Genomic DNA, 22952 nt, shown 5'->3' with positions numbered 1-22952 from the left:
AGTTTTTTATTAATCGCCGGCGGCTCGTAGAAATGAAAGCGATTGAGTAAAATAGAAAAGCAAATTCGTAAGAAAGTACTGCAATGCACGCTGTGTGCGCGCTGATAGGGAAAGCAGCCCTGACGCCGTCATTCCGTGCTTCGGCCGATGTGTATCTGGTTTTTCAGGTAGATGCATTTAACGCTGAAACGCGCGGTTGCAAAAGCGAACGAGACAGGCGAACAATGTATGTAATTGGTTTCGTACGTAGGACAGTCAGAATGTGGACGCCCAACATCAAGAACGAAGGAATTTTGCAACCGCCCGACGTCGGGGTGACACATACTTCAGTTATACTTAAAAATTTAATTAGCGATCTCTTTATAGGTTATGAGCGCATTAGTTGATTCTTTTTTGTTTAAGCTAAGTAGTGATTTTATTTTGGGTTTTTATTCTCGGGTAAGTACGGATGCAAGCTGCAATAACCCTCCAAATATCCTTTTTTGAATTCTTCTATAGTAAGTAATGCAAAAAAGTATACTTTCATTTACCTGGTTAAGCTAATTGCTACGTAGGTGAGTTAGGACATTTGCCCTTGCTTAGCTTTGTTTATATTTGTTTAGCTGTTTATGAGCTTGAAAATTCTTGTGGCTACGTGGGGGAAAGTGCTCGATTTCCGCCACCATGATACTGGGGGCACTGCTTGGAGTGGGGACGACGGGTAGTGGGACGGGGGGGGGAGGTGTTGTTCGAGTTGCAACCAATTGCTCCTGCAGTCGTTCCTCAGTTTTCGTTTTGTGATAAGCAGCCTTAGCCGCTCGTTTTGATTCGAGTCGCCGTTTCCTCTTTTCGATGGTCTCTGAAGCCCCTTGTACATGCCTCTCGACTGCACGTCCTTCCGGCTACTTCGTCACTCGTCTCTTCTTTCTCGCTCTTAATCCGTTTCTGCCTCCCGCTTAGCAACGTTATACTGTATTCGCCACTCTGTTGTGGCTTGCTGCCTCGCTATATTCACTGAATCGAATGACTGCCTTCTTTTGTGTTGCTATTCAGCTCGCCGTGCAAGTCTTTCGGTTTCAGAATCTGTCGAAGGACAGGCTTATGCATGATTTATCGTTCGCAGCACCGCACTTTCTTCCGGCGACTTCGTCCTTCGCTTCTTCTTGCTGACATCTGCATGCAGCCGCATTTCTCGCTCTTCATCTTCTTTGTCGCGCCAGCTGCAGCTGGCGCGATGCCCCACTCTCATTGGCTGCAGCTGGCGCGACGCTCCTCCGATCTTACCCGAACTTCCTCCCATTGGCTGCAGCTGGCGTGACGTTCCTCCGATCTTACCCGAACTTCCTCCCATTGGCTGCAGCTGGCGTGACGTTCCTCCGATCTTACCCGAACTTCCTCCCATTGGCTGCAGCTGGCGTGACGTTCCTCCGATATTACCCGAACTTCCTCCCATTGGCTGCAGCTGGCGTGACGTTCCTCCTATCTTACCCGAACTTCCTCCCATTGGCTGCAGCTGGCGTGACGTTCCTCCGAACTTACCCGAACTTCCTCCCATTGGCTGCAGCTGGCGTGACGTTCCTCCGAACTTACCCGAACTTCCTCCCATTGGCTGCAGCTGGCGTGATGTTCCTCCGAACTTACCCGGGTTACTGCGAGGCTTCACCCGAAGGCTTTTTCGCTTGCGGATCATTTGCTGATAGCGCACTAAAAGAGGGAACAACTGGAGCGACCCCAGGCGTCAGTTGCAGTAATTAATCTACAAACAAGCACAGGGCGTCTGTGAAAAATATGGGGAGGTCATCACCACTTCTATGCATGTGAAATAATTAAAATGTATTACGTGACACTTGTTTCCTTCGGCCCTGAAAATGACGCGACACAGCGGATATGCATGCCAGCAGAACATGAGCAGGTAGCGGCAAAAACATCGCTTTATGCATTAGCGAGATGTACTACACCACCGTGTGGTCGATGGCAGACGCAGTTCCGGGCGAGGCAGCCAGCTGTTTCCTTATCGCACATCCTGTCTTTCAGCGCCGCGAGATTTGATCGATTCGCTCTAAGATCCCCGCACCTGGCCCAGCTGTTGAGCCAGATAAGCTGAGCGATATACGTCGGAATTTTCGCAGCCACTCCGTAATTTACAAGCGATTCCCGGGTGATTGATCACACCTTCCGACATGAAGACATGTTCCGGCCCCATTAGCAACGGTCGCGTTGTTCATAACTGTCGCAACGAACACCCGCTAACAAATGTTTCCTTCATTCAGCCTACACATTGACATCTACTGGTGGAGAAACTACGATATTTGTCACTTTTGCAACTACAACCTCGACGGAGCAAGAACAAATTTTCTCATTAAGAGGAACTACATCTCACTCGTATTGTGTGTTCACGGCGATCGCTCCCACTAAGCAGAAATAGGGACAAACTATAGCATGAATCCTCCTCTGTGGTTCAGTACCTCTGGCGTTCGACGGCGGATTCCCAGGCAGCGGAATCGAATCCGGGCCGCGGCGGCCGCATTTTGATGAAGGCGAAATGAGAAAACCAAACCTGAGTCGCGGTAATTTGATGGCGAGCAAAAGTATTCGCATATCAACTTAAGCTTTCATAGACGTTCTCTATAAAGGGGAGAACTTCCAAGTTTAAGCAATTAATATTCAACAGAATTATTCGCCCTGCAATCAGCGTTACTAAATATCGGCAAATTAAAACTTGCGTCTGGGGCTTGTCTCGTTCGGGGTTGTGTCCAGTTTTACGTCGGGTTTAACGTCCCTAGTGATACATGCGCTAAGAAGAACGGCGCAGTGAGGGACTCTGGATTAATTTAGTCCTCCTAGGGTTCCTTAGCGTGCTCTGACATCACACAGTACACAGACGTTTTTGCTATGGTTTATGGTTCGGTTTATTGGGGTTTAACATTCCAAAGCGACTGAGGCTATGAGAGACGCCGTAGTGAAGGGCTCCGGAAATTTCGACCACCAGGGGTTCTTTTTTTCAGTGCACGTTAAAGAACCCCTGGTGGTCGAGATTTCCGGAGCCCTTCACTACGGCGTCTCTCATAGCCTCAGTCGCTTTGGGACGTTAAACCCCAATAAACCAAACCATAAACCATAAGCAAAAACGTCCGTGTAACAGCTGTGTGATGTCAGAGCACGCTAAGGAACCCTAGGAGGTCTAAATTAATCCAGAGTCCCTCACTACGCCGTTCTTCTTACCGCATGTATCACTAGGGACGTTAAAGCCGACGTAAAACTAGACACAACCTCGAACGAGACAAGCCCCAGACGCAAGATTTAATTTGCCGAAATTTAATAACGGTATTTGCAGAGCGAATAATTCTGCTGAATATTAATTGCTTAAACCAGGAAGTTCTCCCCTTTATAGAGAACGTCCATAAAAGCTTAAGTCGGTATGTAAATACTTTTGCTCGCCATCAAATTACCGCGACTCAGGTTTGGTTTTCTGCACAAGTGATCTGTGCATTATCCTGCGTATAGGTATACTGTATTGGAGAGACCTGTAAGCGCAATATTATATCGGTCAAAATATCCCTACATGTATTTTAGCCAGATGTCCTGCCAAAATGTCTGATTAACTGATTCATTCATTTATTAATTAATTCTAGTTCCAAATTGACCTTTCGGAGTGCCATGCGTCTCAAGATCGCCTCGAGATCGTTTTAAAGTCCCGTCCTGAGGTAATCAGACGAACCAAGTGACGTAACCTGCGCTGCGTCTAATGAGCATAAATGACGTCACGCATAGCCTCCTCGGTTCTCTTCTCTATCAAAACGAAAGGGAATGCCAATCTTAGAAATGCTTAGGAGCTGCACAGACACCTTGACGCCGGCTGCGCTGCCCATCCAACCACTGCCACCAGAGCGCAGTGGTGCAAAAAGTGCCAAACAAGTGCCAAAAAAAGTACAGTGGTGCTAGGAGCTGCTGTAATTATTTCAGGAAAATTCAGGGTGGGATTTGGGACTGATTTCAGAAATTTAATACATGAAAAGGGAATGCGATTGTATACAGCATAAGGAGGTCCAAAAGTGAAAAACTGTTGGGGGTCCTCCTAATTAGCAAATAAGCAAAATTATAAACAATATATGGCAGGTCATAAAAAAGAAAGAAGCATGGATTAATAGAGCGAGAAGGAACTCTGACAAAAGAAAAACATCATATAAAATTGCGATGGTTAAAGAAAGCACAAAAAAGTCAGTTTGCCAGGTACTAAGAAAACAATATAAATATGTGATCGAATGTTGGAATTTTTCGAGTAGCGAATCGAATATCCTCCCATTCAATTTGCTGAGCGAATCAAATAGCGCGTGTTGTAAATTATTCGAAACTATTCGAATAGTTTCCGAATATTTGTCAGGAAGAAAGTCCGTAATTTTCCTCATCCGAAAACATCGCTTACTCCGACGCTAGGCAGCGTGCTGGCTATCGTCAGATTTTCTGCTCTAGAAAATACGTTTATTCCGAAAATTCAGGGGGCACTTTGTTGACCTAAAGTTCGGGGAGGCAAAAGCCTTAAGCGCGGTGTTAATAGTAGTATAAAACTTTATTCCGCAAAATGGGACGGGGTTTAGGCGTTGGGTGAGCTGCAGGTGGTGTTCCTAGGTACAGGATCCCATTGGTTCTCGCTGCCTCCTTGGCCCGCTCAACCAGCGCAAGATGATCTTGCGGGTCGGAGCTGGACAGAAGCTCCTCCCATTGCTCGACTGACTGGTTTGTAATTTTGGGCTCTATCGGGCTCGCCCGACAGCCCCGTGTGTAGTGGCAGAGGGTGGCTATCTCTCCGCACCACACGCATTCTGGACTGCATTGCGTAGGCCAAATCTTACTGTATATAATGTAGCGACTTGGGTATGAGTTTGTTTGTAGCCGTCTCCATGTAGTTGCCTGATGTCTTGTGGGGAAGCGGGTAATCACGGCGTCCTAACTTCCAAAACATGGTAAGCTCTCCGTAGCTGTTCGGAGTAGTTGCTGCTTGTGTCACTGATGTGTGTTTAAGATGTTAAGCTTCGCCTCTAAGAGTGGAACGCGACAGCGCCTTGCAAAGCTGCCAGGGAGTCCACAGAACGCCATCTCCCGTTCGGCGCTACGCCTTGCTCATCGGTAAATTGGTTTTTGAGGAAAGAAAATGTATCTGTCTCGCACATCTCGGTGGACGCCTGAACCTCGCCGTAAGGGAAGGGAGGAAGATGGGAGTGAACGAAGACACCGTATGCACTAGACGCGCCTTTGTCCACTCCAAACCATCGAGCTGGCATGGCGGAATGGTTAGCGTGCTCGTCTCGCACTGCGGAGACCCTGGTTCGATTCCCCAACTCGACCAAATCCTACTCGGTTTTATCTATTTATCTGGTCTGACTAGAAAGGTTAATTAACCAATTAACTAAACTCAGTCCCACTTACTTGGAGCATAACTATACCATCCCTTTAATTGGTTGCATGGTTACTAGCCAAAAGTACAATTGGCCCCGTTTGAAATTCGCGCACTGTGACGTCACGACCATTTCGACCAATTGAAAAGCGTGACATTTCTGTCGACAACTCCTGCTTACAATGATGAGGCATTAAAGGCTTCCCCCTTAAAAACAAGGTTGCTGCTAGCAGTTGGAGCTCATCGTTTTCGGTTCATGCGACGACGCGGTCTATGAAAGCTGGGAAAATACACTATAAAGAGAAAGGAGAAAAAAAAAAGGATTATGCTGCACTCTAACGCACTCTTTTTTATAAAAACTAGGAATGGTTTAGCTCTAGTTAAACCTGGAGGATTGCGAAAGCAACGAGGAGAGAGAGGCGATGGAGAGCGCGCGGCAGCGGCGGCGGCCCCGGCACGCTAGCTATGCGCCGCTACTGCGCATGCGCAACTGGCGAGCGCGGCGGCGGCAACTCTGAGTCACCCACGCAGCGACGGCGGCGGCGCGCCAATTGTGCGCCATGTGACGTCACTGCTCCTCGCGCATGCGCAGTATGGCCTTTCGTGAGCTCCGCGAAATGGCTCGACGACTCGCGTAGTGTTGCTTTCTCAACAAAAGGGAGTGTGTACTTGAGGACTGCTAGCTTACTCCTTAGCTGAGGAGGACAGCTAGCTTACTCCTTAGCTTACTCCTCAGTGTTCATTTAAGGTTTCCTTGAATGGTTTCCTTCATTCAGGGTATCTTCATAATGGCAGCGCGTATGTTAGTGCATTAAAATTTAGCAAAAAGACTCAGACGCACCATCTACGCTCGGAGCCGTAGGTTTAACACGTGCATAACTAACGAGAAGAGCCTGCAGCACCGCGGAAGCCACGCCGTTTCTCACGAAGCGATTTTTATGTCCATGTTTGATGTTATGCGTAGCTTTTATGCTCAACAGAGCGAACTCGCGGTAAGTGCGCAACATGGTGGCGAGAGAGGGGGGGGGGGGCGCTGCGTAATAAAAACTTTGAGAGAAAAAGAAGAAAAGCATGCGGACACACAAGAAAATGCCAGCAACCGGTTTCATCACAGAGCAGAGTTTTACAAGTGGCGGTTGAGGAGGCGAGATAGGCATCGGCTCTACGCATGCAGATCGCGTATGTGCACTATCTCGTAGCAAGCCATTTATTGGGAGCCCCACGCATGGGAAGTGTGTAAGAACAAGCCTTCAAACTGCGGCATTGGGCAGGAACTGCAGTGGAGAGGGGGCAGAACTTGCAGCTAGCTAGCTATAGCAGCGAGGGATAGGCAGATGGGCGGGATCAATCCATGCAGAGGCAAGAGCCGTTCGTTGTATCGTTTCCATGAACTGTCATAGAGAAACGAATAGCTGTTCGGACGCACTTAGCACACGGAAACCATTACGATAAAAAGAGAACACAGATGGTAGAATGAGCTAGCTACAGTTGCCGGCTCTTCGTTTGCAGTGTATGTTAATTGATGTGCTGCTACGAGGAAGTGCCCAGGCTGGACTGTGTGTAGGCATGTACTACGGACAACCGCAGCTCGCTCTCTGAGTTGCGTCTCTTCGTGGATGTGTAGTGCTGACAGTTCGCTTTGCTTTGTTTCTTTGCAATTTGGCCACACGTACAGGCGACCCCGTCTCGAGTAATCTGCGAAGGCTAGAGCTACGCGAACTCAAATTCGATAACGCGTTTCCGCCGCTATGCTCGCGGATAACAATGCGTTTTGCTTTCGTCTTTCCTTCCTGATTTGGTCCGTGTGAGCTTTCCTTGCGAACTGCTGCCCCAGCGGAGTGGATATGATAACAGCACGCGAGGAACTAGGAGTTTGAGCTTATCTGCTGGGAACCTGCGCCTCATCTATTTCTAGCTGAATGAAAGCCTCAAGTACTGCGTGTGTTATCAGAGGCCAAACCAGCGTGCTGACAGCCACTTCTAAGTGAATATTTAGTTCGATGTCCTCATTAAAAATTGAAGGATATTAGCGATGCTTCACTGGGCAGATGCTGCTCAAGTCGTGGCTTTGCAACTGGCTTTGAACATTGCTTCAGAAGCCGATCCCACGAACAAAGACCTCGAGAGGTAATGGCAATGCTCTGTATATGGGGCAAATATGACGAGCTTACGATGATACGTCCCTGTTTTCCTACTACGCGCGGTGTCAGGGCGACGCACATCTACTAATGAGGTTTGAATCATGTTGCGACTTCCTAATCACCAGTTTTCTAATGACTTAATCAGCTTTAATTCCTGAGCTTCACATGTGACGTCACGGTCCTGTCGACCAGTCCGGCTTTTCCACGCACACTGATGGCGGCGTCAACTAAGCCGGGTTCTTCTCTGGACGGGGGCCTTAACACTATCCCGCAAATACAGAGGTAGTACACACTGGTTCGACACAAGGCATTGAAGGCAGAACTTTGAAGCGGCATGAGACTGGCGATTTTACAAAGAATACATGAAACTTTATGCAGAGAATCAGTTGCCTTTCACTCTATAGCAGTGGTGATCAGCATACCTGTTTCCTCATCTTCATGGTGCACAGAAAAAAGAAGACGTAAAAAGATTTGAAGGTAGGTAAGCTGTTGAGGTTAAGCATTTCTACAGCTGCTTGCGGCATCACTCTTGTTTGACACGTTGCTAGGGCACCCTACGAGCTGCCAGAGTCTCCAGGCTATAGCGCCATCTTGTTAGGCAACCAGCACTGTAAAAAATAAAACACCTGTAAAGGAGTTTCCAGGTGTCTATAACTCGCACCCTTGCACCCGGCCCAGAAAGGAGTTTTGTGACTTGAATACATCTTTAAGGTGGGGTGTTTCAGGAAAGAACCAGCCCGAAAAAGATAAAATTTGACCCAAAGGTGCTGAGGTGTATCACACACTTTACCACCGAGCCACAGGCGTTTTACGCTTCTTACACCCCTACACCCTTCAGGAAAAAAGCATGCAATGGGTTCATAATTTGTCCCCACTTTTATTACTTTTCTTAAGCGTTCTTTAAATTTACCATTATAATGCCTAAGTAATGCAATATACCTGTATTACTGGAGCTCTTCATAGCAGTAAACAGGCGGTGTGCACCTAAGAAAAACGTTTATCGACAAACAAATCACAAAACTGCAGAAATGTGGAAAATTTTTATTAGAACAAAACACATCCATAAAACAAGGCACAAGAAGCTTCTCCAATGAATTCCTTACTGCCATCCAAAGAACTAACAATTTTAAGGTACAACAGCACCATACCTGCTTTTATTGGGCTTATGGTGCTGCAAGAATAAGGTTCCATAGCACTTACTCTACCTCCCAAATTTTTCAGAGCAAGCAGAATGAAAAATTCATGCTTGTGCAGCCTTATATACCAGCCTGAAGAAGGCTTGAACTGTGACGCTAACTCCCAGGAATAAGCAAAAAGCAAACTTAAGGCAACTTATGCTGAACACCCATATTCCTGACATTATGGCGCAGTTGTGGAGTGAGCCGCAGTGGTAAGCCTGCTGAGTAGCCATCCTCCCTCGACGAACAGGTTCTCAGCCACCTCAGGATTGTCTTCGGTGAACAGCATACATGGTGCGAGTCTGCATTTTAGACAAAAACAGTAAAATATTTCATACCAGTTTACACTGTTCAATGTTGCTGATAAATTCAAACATATTGCTCATTAACAATGTGTTTTATTATGCATGCTAACGCTAACAGAAAGAAGAAAATCTGCCCATGTGGCGAGCAAGCACCAGCTGTTATTTTTTGAAACATTCCAAAGAGGCCACTGTGGTTTAGAAAAAAATAGCTCTAAATGGCATTATACAAACAATGTTTTAGCTAAAAAGCTAGATGTTATGAAATAGAACGAAGGTGGTCAGGTCGTGCAATTAATTCTGCACGAGCTGCTACAAGCTAGTGCAAACCACTGGCCTGTATGGAGGGTAAACTGACTATAAAAGGCACAAAACACCATGACAACAAAGACGAAAATAGCGCACTTGAAAATGCTTTACAATAAACCGAACAACAAGTAATGTGCAAAATTCACTGTAACAACAGAAAGCACAGTATCTGATCAAAGTCAGCAACACAACCCCTTCCATGAGAGTGGTCAGCTGCAACTAATGCAAAGCATGCATTCATTAATATATCAAGCAAGTGACATATTGAAAGGCAGGCAACAGTGCTAAGTTAACATATCTCCCATGTCTGCAGCCTGTAAACTCAAAAATCCATCAAGAAAGATTTGCACAAGGCCACTAAACTACAAGAAAAGGAGCTGGGCCAGTTGGTGCATGAATCTTTGCAAAACCACGCAGGATAACAGGACACAGACAAGACAGGTGCAGCGATAACTGAGGAATTTATTGTTTAGTTTGCAATGAATACAGAAAGCATCATCCAAATTACAAAGAAGGAAAGTCATGGAATCGTCATTTTGTCAAATCTGTCGTGATTATTTATCCAGGTAGTCAATTTCTTTTTCCTTAGAGTTAGTGATGATGTGCTTAAACAGGTTGAACAATTCTTATGTACCATACACATCTCTTACATTTCCTCAGAATTTTACATTGTCGAAAGTGTGATACACACTCACAGTCCGATATGTGTCTTGGTAGCTTGCTACGATATCCTTTCTCAGTATTGCCGACATGTTGCATTACAAAAATGTTAACATGCTGACCTTATTTCCCAACACAGGACGCTCCGCGTGGCGGATAGATCTTGTAAACTAAGCCACTGTCGCATGTCGTGAATTTGTTTCTGTGCTTCGTCTTATGCTGGGCTGTTTTTGAAGCACCTTTGCTAGGAGCATTGCATACTACATTCAGCTACTTTCTGTGAAAAAGCAAATGAAGACACTGCAAAGAACTTCCACAAGCTGCAAAAGAAGGTCAAGCCAACAACTTGACCAAAGTAGGGCTGGTTGTGAAGAAGAGTGAGGGCCTATGCCTGAATGCCTTCTTTATGGCAAAAACACGGAACGATAACTGGCCTTTCAGAGTAATTGTCTCTGAACAAGGATCGTGGCAGCAACCCTTAGGGCAGTATCTGCAAGAATTGCTCTCCTAGCTCACCATGGAAGACCTTTTCCTGGTAAAGAAGCCAGAAGTGTCCGCATTCCTCTTGAACAGCCGTCCAGAAGGAGTGTCTTCTCATTGTCATCAAGGACTAATATTACACGCTGCCACATTCCACCTTGTTTGAGACGGTAAGAGAAGGCATTGGTTCAATGGGAGCAGCATGATTCCAGAACCAATGCAGAATTAATGCTGATAGATTCCTCGAGTTGCTAACCATCTGTTATTTTAGTTTAATTATCTGCACATACAGTGGCAAGGATTATGCACCAGTTCCTGCGTTGCACTAATTCTCATTGTCCTGCTAGCCTGTCAAGATAGCGAACTATTAAAAAGCTTTGCTTATCACCAATTTGATAATGACCTCCCAATTTTTGGACGACTTCCTAGTAATCCACAAGCTTCATAAACAAGGGCAACACAACGGCATTGTTCACATATTCAAGACCTTCTCCGAAGTCCTTGCTGGAGGTACAGCTTCTCAATTTATGGCTGCACATCAGAGGCCCATATGTACTGGTGTTATGTCCCACAGTCGAAAAAAAGACTGTTGCTACTGGCACACTAAAAAATGTCTCAAACGGATTGTGTATTGACTGTCAGTAGGAAAGCGTTGAGGCCCAACTGACATAGTTACCTGAAGCTGGTTTCCCGGATGACCTCGTCTGCAGCCTTGGCTTGAAGATAATGAAAAAAATTTGCTGATCCACCCCAACGAGGCTTCAGAAAGAACGGAAGTTAGCTGTGACGGCATATGTGCATGGTATCAGCCACGCGCAAGAGAAAGTGGTAAGGCGAGCTGGTGTGAACTTAGTAAACAAGGTGCCTAAGTCACTGTCGCATGCTGTGGATTTGACAGCCTTCTTTTATACCAGGCTGTCTTTGAAGCACCCTAGCTGGGCGTGTTGCATACTAAGTTCACACCAGCCTGCCTGACCACTTTCTTTAGTGCGTGGCTGATACCATGCACCTATGACCTTAATCACCGTGTTGCCCACTACCCTCCCGGCTTCCACGTACTCCCCTGGCTCCCTGCGCACCATGTGGGCCTGGGTGAGAAGCTGCTGCCTCGTTACGTGGGTCCTTACCGCGTCTTCTCTTCAGGCAACTGAGCAATGTGACCTATGAAATCACGTCCCTGCACTCCCGCACTGTTCCCCCGGCCCACTCCACAAAGCTCGTGCACGTCACCTGTCTTAAGCCCTACCATTCGCACCACCTTAGGGCGCCCAGGGGCTGTGCTTCCTTCCGCGAGGCGGAGGGGGTAGTGCTACAGTGCAAGTTGCAAGGCGAAGAGGACGTTGTTTTGACACTGGGCAGTTGACGACAACAGGCACGCTGCAGCTAGCGCTCGGAGTGACTTGGTTTGGGGTGCCTTCTGAGTGCAACCCGTCGCGCCTGCTGCTGAGCTAAACCCCATAGTAATATGCTATGACAGCTACGTTCCGTTCTTTCTGAAGCCTTTTACAGGTAGACAGGCAAATTTCTTTATCCTGAAGCCAAGGCTGCAGATGAGGTCATCTGGGAAATCAGCTTCAGGTAGCCATGTCAGGTGGGCCTCAAGGAATTCTTGCTGACGGTCAATACACGAGCTATTTAGGATATTTTTCAGAGCGCCAGTAGCAACAGCCTTTTTTTCGACCTTGGGAAGTAACGCAAGCACATATGGGTCTCTACAAAGTACAGCCATAGATCGGGAAGCTGTACCTCCAGTGGCATTTCTTTGGTCAGCTCAAAGTTAGCAAGAACTTTGGAGAAGGTCTTGAAGATGTCAACAATGACTTTGTGTTACCCTTGGTAATGAAGCTTGTGGGTTACTAAGAAGTCGTCCACAAATCGGAAGGTCATTATCAAACTGGCGCCATGCACAGCTTTTTAATAGTTGGCTATCTTTACAGGCTAGCTGCACAATGAGAATTAGTGCAACGCTGGAACTGGTGCATACTCCCTGCCACTGTATGCACACATCATTAAACTTTACATAGGTAGAACGGAAGTAGATGGTTAGCAACTCGAGGAATCTATCCGCATTAATTCTGCACAGGTTCTGGAATTGTACTGCTCCCACTGAATTAATGCCTTCTCTTATCGTCTCAAACAAGGCAGCATTTAGCAGCGTGCAGTCTAAGTCCTTGATCAGAATGAGATGACAACTCTTCTGTACAGCTGTTCGAGAGGAATGCGGACACTTCTGGCTTCTTCACCAGGAAGAGGTCTCCCATGGTGAACAAGGAGAGCAATTCTTGCAGATACTGCCCTAAGGGTTGCTGCCTTGATCCTTGTTCAGCGACAATTACTCTGAAAGGCCAGTTATTGTTCCGTGTTTTTGCAATAGCGAAGGCATTCAGGCATAGGCCATCACTTTTCGTCATAGCCAGCACTAATTTGGACAAGTTGTTGGCTTTACACAAGTTTTTAGGTTTCGTTCTTCCCTGTTTGGCGCTTAACCTTCTTTTGCAGCTTGCGGAAGTTCTTTGTGATGGATTCATTTGCTTTTTTTGCAGAAAGTAGCTGAACGTAGTATGCAACGCGCCAACACAAGATGAAGCACCGAAACAAATTCACAACATGCGACTATGGCTTCGCTTACGAGATCCCTCTCTCATGCGGAGCGTCGTATGTTGGGAAATAAGGTCAGCATGTCAACATTTGTCTAATAGAACAAGTCGGCAATACTAAGACAGGATACAGTAGCAAACTAGCAAGACATGTGTCGAACTGTGAGTGCACCCCCCACTTTCGATGATGTAAAATTCTTAGGAAATATAATTAACAGCTCATGCCGAGATATTAGAGACGTGCATGACACATAAGAATTGTTCAACCTATGGAAGCACATCATCACTAACGCCAACGAAAAAAGAAATTGACTATCTGGATAAAAAAGCCCAACAGATTTGACCAAATGATGATTCCATGACTTTCCTTCTTTTGTATTTTGGATCATATTTCCTGTATTTATAGTGAGCAAAGCGATAAATTCCTCAATTGTTAGTCAGCGCAGTACCTGTGTGTTCCTGTCAGTGCCCTGTTACCCTGCACGCTGCTTTGCCTAGACTGATATACTATCACACATTAAGAGATGAAGTCTACATCTGGAAAAAGACCACAAGGGGTTCCAAGCTGTTTCCTTTCTGGTTCGCGTTTCCTTTCTTAGAGGCATACATGCACCATGTAGTGAACAAAAGTACAAAGTAGATAAATAGAATTGATCATCTTGCAAATATCACTACTGTAAAATGGTGTTAACAAATGGCCACATTCATCCTTAGGACAGATCCGCATTTCATCTGTCATTACATATGAAACATGAAACTATGAAGCAGCCAGGTGAATGAATACATTTTTCCCAGAAATTTACCTAAGGTACACACAGTGATACCATTCCAGTGGATCAGCTGAGTATGCTGCTCAGGAGCAGCAGTATTCATATGGGGTGAATGCTAGCAGCAAAAAATATTGGCAATGCAATACAAGTTTGCATACAAGATGCGAAATAAACGGCATGATATGGAACCATTCCAATTATGCAAGCAGAAAAAATTGCATTCAACCTACACTGCAATATTAATTGAGCTACAAAAATATTATAAAGGCTTCTTCAAATCAGCGCACAGTTGGCATTTATATGCCATTGGGTCATTCCATGCCAACTGTTCCAGGCTTAGCACTGAATCTTCTATTTCTTTAAAAAAATTCATGGCTTATTGCATTACCTAGGCAAACATTATCCCAGCTTGTTTTAGGCGGAGTAGTTTTTTCCCGTCGTGGCCGCCATTTCATGTTTGAAAGTGATAGCCAAACCTAACCTTGCAAAAAAATTTGTAAAAAGAAACGTTCTTAAGCAGGACTATGAAGTTTCTGTTATATAAATTAAAGGTATTCCATATCCAATGCAGTAAATTGAACTTATTTTGTTTTAAATAAAACATGTTATAAGTACAAAATATAAAAATTTGAAATCTTTTATCAAATTTCATGTTCTCACAGTAGTTATTCTATTTTCTAAGCTGTCGAGAAGGCAAATGTGATAAAAATGTTTCAGAGAGCAAAACATGTAAGGCAAGACAGCGAAAGGATTCTAAAGTCGAGAGAATTTGCTTTTTGTGACATATTCAGTAGTCTACTACATAATGAGGTGATCTTAATTAAATTATGAAAGATAGAAATTTAAACAGTACCATTTAATGGCATTTATTTTTAGTTTATTTGGGGCTCTTTTTTTTTTAAGCGAGAAAACAATCTTACAAGTTGAGTCCCTGCGTTCAACATCGACACTGCTCAGTGCTTCCTTTTCACTCCAGCACACTTTGCCACCAGCTGTAAATTACACAAAACCAGCACTCCGCTGCACGAATACAATGGTGTGCTGGTCTTCGATGCCAGCAGCTTCGGCAATAAAGAAATCTGCTGAAGGATAGATTTACAAAAAGTAAAAATGAAGGGGCCACATGGCAGAACGGCTCTCGTTCCTCGACACAGGGAAGCACTGTTTGTGGTATGACTAATCAGAGTTAAAACCTCTACTACCATGAAAATTACTTAAACTTTTCAGTGGAATGGACTTTTTCACCTGATCACATGGGAAGAGCGCTTATGACGGCATTGGTGGAAGTGTGAGGCCCCCTGCAGCAACAGAAAGCATTCAGAGGCCATAGAAAGGTTAAATACTGATCCTCTATAAGCTGTTTACATGGGCGGAGAAAACCATTAAGAGTGTCGTAGCTATCTGGGTGCTCCAACAAATGATTCAAGAAAACAAAGGTGAACTCACTAGGCGGTTTACAAGAGTGCTACCATTAAAATAAGCATTTTTCACCACATCAAGCCTTTTTTATCTCTCTCAATGGTGCACGCTGGACATAAGTCATGCTCGAGTTCAAACTGACAAAATGTGAGCGAACATGCCAGCAGACACGTCAAAACCGAAATTTGAGGAGCATCCACATGGAGCACCGTGCAGCGAAGCTTTGTGTCTCCTTGATGCCGGCTCTAGCGTGCACCGCAGTGTCGAGCAAGCAGCCAGCAATGCTGGGGTTGAAGGTAGACTCAAATTGCGAAATTATTTTCACGCCTAAAACGAAAATTGCTCCAATTAAAATTTTAGAAATGTCACAGCCATTAGAAAATAAATGAGGCCAACCTCACTGAGCCACTGGCGGCTGAATATGTCTCAAAAATATTTTTTTTCAGCTGACTGACATGCCTTGCATTTTTTTCATCTCTGAAACACTTTTATCACATTCTTTGCCTTTTGGATAACCCAGAAAAATAGTTGAAATGACTGTTATGAGAACATAAATTGAATAAAAAATATCAATTTCCAATATTTTTGTACCTTCTTTCATGTTTTATACATGAGTCCAATTTATTGGATATAAAAGCACGTCCTTTATTTATATGAAAAAGTTTCAGTCATGCATAAAGTGTTTATTTTTAACAAGTTTTTTGTAAGACTTAGCTTTGCTATTGCTTGTAAACATAAGACTGTGGCCACAACACGAAACTTCTTTTTTTCTGCCAAGAACATGCTTTAAAAATCTTTGTCATGGTAATAAAATAAGCCATGATTTTTTTGTTTCTGCAGGAAATCAAGTGCAGTCGAGTACAAAAGTCTGGATAACGTGGCGTGGAATCACCTTATTCAGTATTGCACAGCAACACAATACACAGCCTACTTATCACCAGGCATATAGCAGCTTCCATATAGGTCAATAAATTGGCTGGGCTGTAAGAGGCTTCTGTAACACTAGAAAAATTACAATTACAAGTTACAAAGAGGACACCAATCTGAATCTTTACATTGTGCAGATGTATAACCGTGACACTGAGAACTCCCACTCCCCTACGCACTTGGATGGTGGTATTGTTCCTGCCAGTCTACCAAATATAGTCCCCGCAATATAATGAGTCTAGCATTTTGCCCTCTGTAGACGTGAGCAGGAAAGGAGACTTAATGCAGGTAATAACAAACATAAGCATCCTAAGAGTTTGGTAAGCTTGCAAAATTTAAGCATGTTCGGTTCCAAAAATATGCAATAGCAACCTGAATGGTCATTCATTCAAACCATGCGAATGCAATGGGTAAAATGGCTCCACAATGTAAAAGGTTACTTTCTTGAGCTAGTCGGTACATGTTTGTCAGCATGAAGGGCACAGCATGACTATAATGGTATGAAAGAACAAGACAGACTAGGCGCTGACTCAAGACTGACGATCTTAATTGCTGCCACACAATAAACAGGTGAAAAAAGAGCATAAACAACATTTTTTTTTCGCGACAGTTTGCCAGCTTGCAAAACATGTGGCACTGCATTAAAGATTGACTGCGAAAGGCAAAAATGCTGGTGAATAAAAACAAAAAAAAATGTTTAAAAATGTAGAAGAAACTGTTACCCTGCTGTCTAAGCTGCTGAGGTAGCCTATACTCCGTCTCACAAGATGTTTGCAGCACTACGAAAGGTAAAGCTCTCTCGTCCAATCAGGATGGCGCGCACTAAATTAGTGTGTTCCTACGCGCCTGTGGCTCAATCCACCTGATGTCCAGGTGGCTTCTTTCTACCTCTAGCAGGTGGCACTTGATGTCTTTTTATTCTATTTTGGTTTGTTTTTGGACAGGCGGACGCCCGTTCCAAAGGGACTAGCCCCACTTTTTTTTTTTTGTCGCAACCTGTTCTGATCAGTCCCTCTGTTGTCGCGAAGCCACCTGCTTCGCCTGCTTGGGGAAACAGCGCACTGTCGGTGTACAGCACACAGGAGACACAACAGACTCGACCGACGCCATGTTGGAAAGTGGCAACGCATCACTACCTCGCAGCAGGCCTCCGCAGAGCTGTGTCCGTACGGGCTTTGTCTGGTAATATCACCAGTGATTGAAACACTCCCTACCATTTAAATATACCTGTCCAAACCATGTTTTTAGTTGCAATGCTTATTGTTTTGATTAATAGTCATACGCTCCTCAAATATTCGAGGGACTATTTTCTGCGTTTCTGCAGTCCTGATTGGACGAGAGAGCTCTACCTTCCGTAGTGCTGCAAACATCTTGTGAGACGAAGTATAGTTCTTTGCATCTGAGCACAACAGAATGTTTGCAGATGCATTTGTCTTGCTCCTGACGGATAAAACGCATCAACAACAATCTCCCGCGTGTGCTGGTCCTTATGCGTGTACAGTATGGTTGTACGGCTGAAAGCAGAGGTGCAGTTTTCACACGACAGCCAATATTTGACCATATTGCTTTCAGGAGGTGGTTTTAAGGGGCTCTTGTGTTCGCTCAGACAGTCGTTTAGACATGTCCTGTTTGACTGATAGAGCACGTTCCGCGGGATAGCTCACTTCTGTGCGCCACATTTTTGGGGCACTTGTACATAAGAGAATTCTCGGTTCTTTTCGCATTCTGCAGGTGGCAACCCTTCACGGTTGACACTCTTGCGGAGACATTGCAATTTGCTTGGAGCAGAGAATACTACTCGCACACCAGGCCTAGCTCCTATTCTTTTCAAATTGTGAGACACTCGTGGAAAGGACGCGTTCACAAGCAGATGTACACAGGACTGTGTACTTCTCCTGCTTGTGAACACATACTTTTTGAGAGGAGGAGATTAAGACATTATGTGGTAGCGCGCTTTTTATCACCAAATGCTAGTACCAAGTTCGCAGGGATATGGTAGCCGCAGCTGGCAAAGGACTGCCTTTGCCCTGCAGTGGGTGTAATCAGGATGATGATGATGACGAGAAAACTACGTTTAACGACACTCAAACTGGTTTGCAATAGACCTTATGCGAAATTGCTGCCATCTATCGGAGAAAAGAAGAACCAGTGGAAATCCGCCATGTTGGAGGATGACAGAAGCTCGGTCCGCCTCTGCTGTGTCAGCTTCCTTACTGCTGTGCTGGCTCTAAAATCTTATTTACTGTCATTTGAGCCTGTAAACATGACTGAATGGTCAGTCGACGTGTTTCTGCTGCCCAAGCTTCTAAGTGACTTCGCAGACACTTACTACGCGTCCAAACCACTTTCCGAACGCCACCGAGTACGGAGCTACAAGTTTTTCACGGAGTCCTACGTCAGTTTGCCGACGCTGAACACCAAGAAATGTACGAAGCAAGTGTAATTTTCGTTTGCGGCTAAAAATGTGCGCATTTCGGTCTAGTTTGAGTCAGTTTTTATTTTGTTTCATACTTTTTGCGGACGTTCGTGCTGCTTGAATTGCTGTTGTTGTGGTTGCGTTTTCTATGTGTTGTGTCGGCGCCGAAAGCAAACGATAGTAAACTTCACGCTCATGTTGGTAGTGTGCGACGCTTTTCATTTTCCTTGAAAAGTTCATACAGCATTTGTTTGTTTGCCCTAGTGCTCTAGAGCCCCTAGTTTGCCCTAGTGCCCTAGACCGAGAGAGAAAACATTTTATTATTATTACCGGGCATATAGACCCCTGGGTCGTCGCACGACCCCACTACATAAGTGCTTACCATTCTTGGACTATCGCCGTTAAAAACACGCAGCCCGTGAATGCAGCAGTGCCTATGGTTTTACCACGACGAGCAAGCAGTTGTGCACTGATATTTTTGGAGGATTCTACACGCGTTATGCATTCCCGCTACTAGTTGGAACTATGGTACCGCTTTAGCGGCTGCCCTCCTTTATTTTTTTTCTTTACACAACACACGGTTTCGTGGAAACCGGCCGGTTCAGTGAAATCGCTACACGCATATACAAGCCGTCGCTCCACAAAATAGGCACCTTTCCCTGGTCTAACAGAAACGATTGACTGACTTGCAGAGCGCAAACGTTCTGTGCCACGGGCACTTGACCCTTGCTAGTGTTTCCGGCGAAACAAATATTCGCACTAAAAACTGTGTAACCGCTGCAGCGGATAACGCTAGGAGCGACGGTTCTCACAAAGTGCGACCCGTACCACTGAACAGCTGATCACGATTACTCTCTTGCGAGGCCGATAATCGCAGCACTTCACGGGCAATCGCAGCAGAAAAACAGCTTTTGTGTGATATTTTCTTCGTGCCTACAAAGCTTATTTCTGATTTCATTTGCTACATGGCGATAACGAAATGTGTTGCGCGATGTCTCGACATGTAGGGACGGTTCTGCAACATTTGTGCCGCGGATGTCGGGGATCGCAGTCCAAAAATAGAAATGCGCTCAAATCAAGCGTTCTTGCCTTTTTTTCCCTGGGCTTCTTTGTGACCTTTCTGCATACCGCAAGGCAATGAGCAATATGTGAGCATACTGAGGGCGGTGAAACTCGAACGCGCGCGACGAGCGTGTACCAGTACGTGCTGTGAATCCGGCGGCTATCCTCCAACATGGCGGATCGCGCGCGGCGACCGCTAGATGGCAGTGCATTTCGCATAAGGCCTATAACCCCATGCTGACAACGAACTAGCAAGGATGTACAAATAAATGAGGGCATGGTTAGGCTATGGTGGTGAAATAAAACGTACACTCGCCAAAAGATGGTTTATAAAAAAAAACTTAGTTTGACGTTTCGGGACCCGTACGGGTCCCTTGTTCACAATGAATGATGGACGGAATGGGCCGCTTCTTATATGCGCACTTGACAACGCAGTGAGTGGGCGTAGTTATCCGGGAGATTACCCTTCGTCCTGTTAATGACATGATCCGTGGTCTGTATATAAAAAGATTCTAAAAGCAGTCGTGACGATGTGGGTTTCATGGTATCTAATATTGTGGCGTTCTCCCAGTCAATGGTGTGGTTCTTTTCTTGAGCATGCTCTGCCAGCGGGTTCGATGAGGTGCGACATTTGTTGACGTCATTTTTATGTTCTCTTAATCTTCTTCTGAAATCGCCTGATTCGCCAATGTATGATGCATCGCAGTTTTTGCAGGGGATTTTGTACACCACTCCGGGGAAACGTACGGGTCCCAAAACGTCAAACTAAGTTTTTTTATAAACCATCTTTTGGCGAGTGTACGTTTTATTTCACCACTATGCCTCTCCCTCGCCGAACCCTTGATTATGGTTAGGCTATGTACCCTGTTTCATGAAGCAGCCTGATGAAGGAAAGAAGGGAAAATGGCCCAAAAAAGAACCTAGCATACAACATAAAAAGAAGCTTGCAGCAAGAACTAAAACACACCTTTGCTTCCATACTGCTCGTGAATATTTCCCAGCGGCAACAAGGTGCAAGCTGTGGCTGTGGACTCCCATGTGGATGTAGATGTTTCCCCTGCAGACATCCATTTAATACCATCACGATTAGAGGCCGCCAAAATTCAGAAATTAGGTTACTACGGCCAAACAATGAAGCTTTTAAAAACTTGAAAAAGCAAGCTAAATATACCTAGCTGGCACAGCACTGGATTCTTTAATCTGGATGCCGTTCTAAAAACAATTAAAAACCAAAATAGATAGCAGCGTCAACAAATTTATGCAAAAACATGGCCTGATGCACAAACGATCAGTGGTCAGCGCCTGCAGCACACAAAATTGAAAGCTTATCTCAGACGTCACGCTGACGCAACGCATTTTACGCACAGATACGGAATAGACCTTACGCACGGGCGGAAAAATTACCACGTGCAGATAAACCGTAGGACAAGGAATTTGACGAAATAGCGTTAAACGGCTTTAAATTTGACAGAACACACATACTAGAGCTCTTAAGTAGCATGAGGCAGTACTCTGCAACATTCGTTTCGTCAAAACAAAAACAGCTCTGAGTAGAATCATTCTCGGCGAACTCTGTTCAGTGCTGCTTCTCTTCCTGGATACATGGAAATAGCTGCCTGTCTGCAGATCTTGGCACTTTGGTAGTAGAAGCGGCAAGTCTTGAGGCCGCTCTTCCATAAAATATGCTTTGAATAATGCACACAAGCATGCATGAAGACACAGTATTGCTTACCATTCGAGGCAGGTGTGTAGTCGTGCCGAGCTGATGAAGTACGTCTCCAAGTCACGGCAACGCTAGTTTTTCATTAACGCCGACTTCAGGACGTTTCTACATTACAAAATGCATTCTGGTGCATAAACACGCGCACATTATAACTTCGCCCGTGATTTCTGATATCAAACCTTTAAAACGTGAGCGAGCGCCGGCCTTTCTGCCAATCTACAACAAAGAAACGCATTCGGCAGAGCCTCCAAAGGGTGCTTCTGTTCCGATACGTGAGATACGAGTACTTGGACAGCAGTGAACGAACCTACGCACTACTCCAGTTATATATGCACAAAAAACACTTCAGTTCAACGCGGTACCTCGAAAAACGCGGTCGAAAACGCAGTTCACGTCAACTGCTGAAATCCGCACACCACGACCGACGCCACACAACAGGCAGGAAAAAATCAACAAAGGCCCGACGGTACCGATGGCCGCCTAGCGGCGGAAATGTAGTTTCACTTTCAGTTTTACTTTCAGTTTTGAATTCAGTTTATTGGGTTTTTTACAGTGCGTACGGAAGCTAGAATGTATTTGCAGCATCGGAACAGCATACGCAACGATTGCCAACCGTTACCAGTTACGGAAAATGCGAAGTGATTAAATTAGATATATTTCTTCGTATTCAAAAGTTACCATGAATTGGCCCCCTTGCCGTTTCTTTCTTTTTACGTTCACTCCAGCGGCTGCATTTCGATGGTGGCGAAATATATATAAAAAAGTGTAGCCTATATCGTCGTCGAAAGTGGAGGGAGCATGAAATGTATGGCAGTCACGGCGTAGCATATTTTGGGACGGCACCCCCACCGTCAAGCGACACCTTCGAAGGGCCGCACAGGGACGGTGCCAGGGCATTCGTGGTGAGGAGGCTCAGAGAGGTAGAAGATGAGCGGGAGGGCGCTATGTTATGATGGATAGGCATAATGCTCCAAGGCCTGTGGCATTGCTCTTCATAAACTTAAATTAATCAACAAAACGCAGCGGTGATTGAGAGCAACACATAAGGCCGAATGCCGACTGCAAGGTCTGATCGCGACAGATTTTTCTGCGGTCCAGTAGACCTTCAGCTCCCTTGGCGCTCTCATGGGCCCGCACAGCGTGCTTCCACTCGCGGCGCGCCTGTTACGAGATCAGCGGGAGGATCGAAATGTTCGCTTAAGGTTCTAAAAGTTCTAGCTCATGTCCTCTGTCCTGTGCGCTGCTGTGCGTAGACGATGTTCGCTAGTTTGTCCAGAACGGAAACTGGAAGCACTAAATGCCTAAATTGTCCGTGTGTTGTGCGAATGTCAGTGCACGTTAAAGGACCCACGATTGCCGAAAATGGTATGGAGTCCTCCACTACGGTGTCTCCGATAGCTCAGGTTTAGCTTTCAGACATTAAACGCTGTATACCGCAGCATTTAACTTTTTTGTAATGGGTTTGCACAGGTACCTTCTGCTACTCGCTCAGTTTTGGAGAGCTAAGTACGTCGGGGCAAAATAAAATTTTTGTTTTCTTCCCTTTGCTCTTTGAGCTTCTCAAGCTCTTCTGGGACCCTAATTAACTTCAGGTCTC

At 45.3% G+C, this 22952-nt stretch overlaps 1 long non-coding RNA gene across 2 annotated transcripts; it reads right to left on the bottom strand.

Annotated features, from left to right (window-relative positions):
* Positions 1-8533: 8533 nt before the first annotated feature.
* LOC149358777 (uncharacterized) lies at positions 8534-21819 on the bottom strand. 2 transcript variants are annotated; one of them, XR_016288731.1, is made up of 4 exons: positions 21365-21819; positions 20600-20689; positions 15054-15106; positions 8534-8992 (listed from the first exon to the last, which is right to left on the bottom strand). It is a non-coding gene; the product is annotated as an uncharacterized LOC149358777 (long non-coding RNA). The 2 variants fall into 2 exon arrangements; XR_016288732.1 differs by lacking the exon at positions 15054-15106 and having other exon boundaries at positions 21365-21816.
* Positions 21820-22952: the final 1133 nt, after the last annotated feature.

The sequence above is a fragment of the Amblyomma mixtum genome, chromosome 2 (genome assembly GCF_055824585.1).
Source record: "Amblyomma mixtum isolate Tamu chromosome 2, ASM5582458v1, whole genome shotgun sequence".
NCBI classification, from domain to species: Eukaryota; Metazoa; Arthropoda; class Arachnida; order Ixodida; family Ixodidae; genus Amblyomma; species Amblyomma mixtum.
The sequence above is the reverse complement of the archived record's forward strand: the minus strand, read 5'-3'. Positions and strand labels throughout refer to the sequence as shown.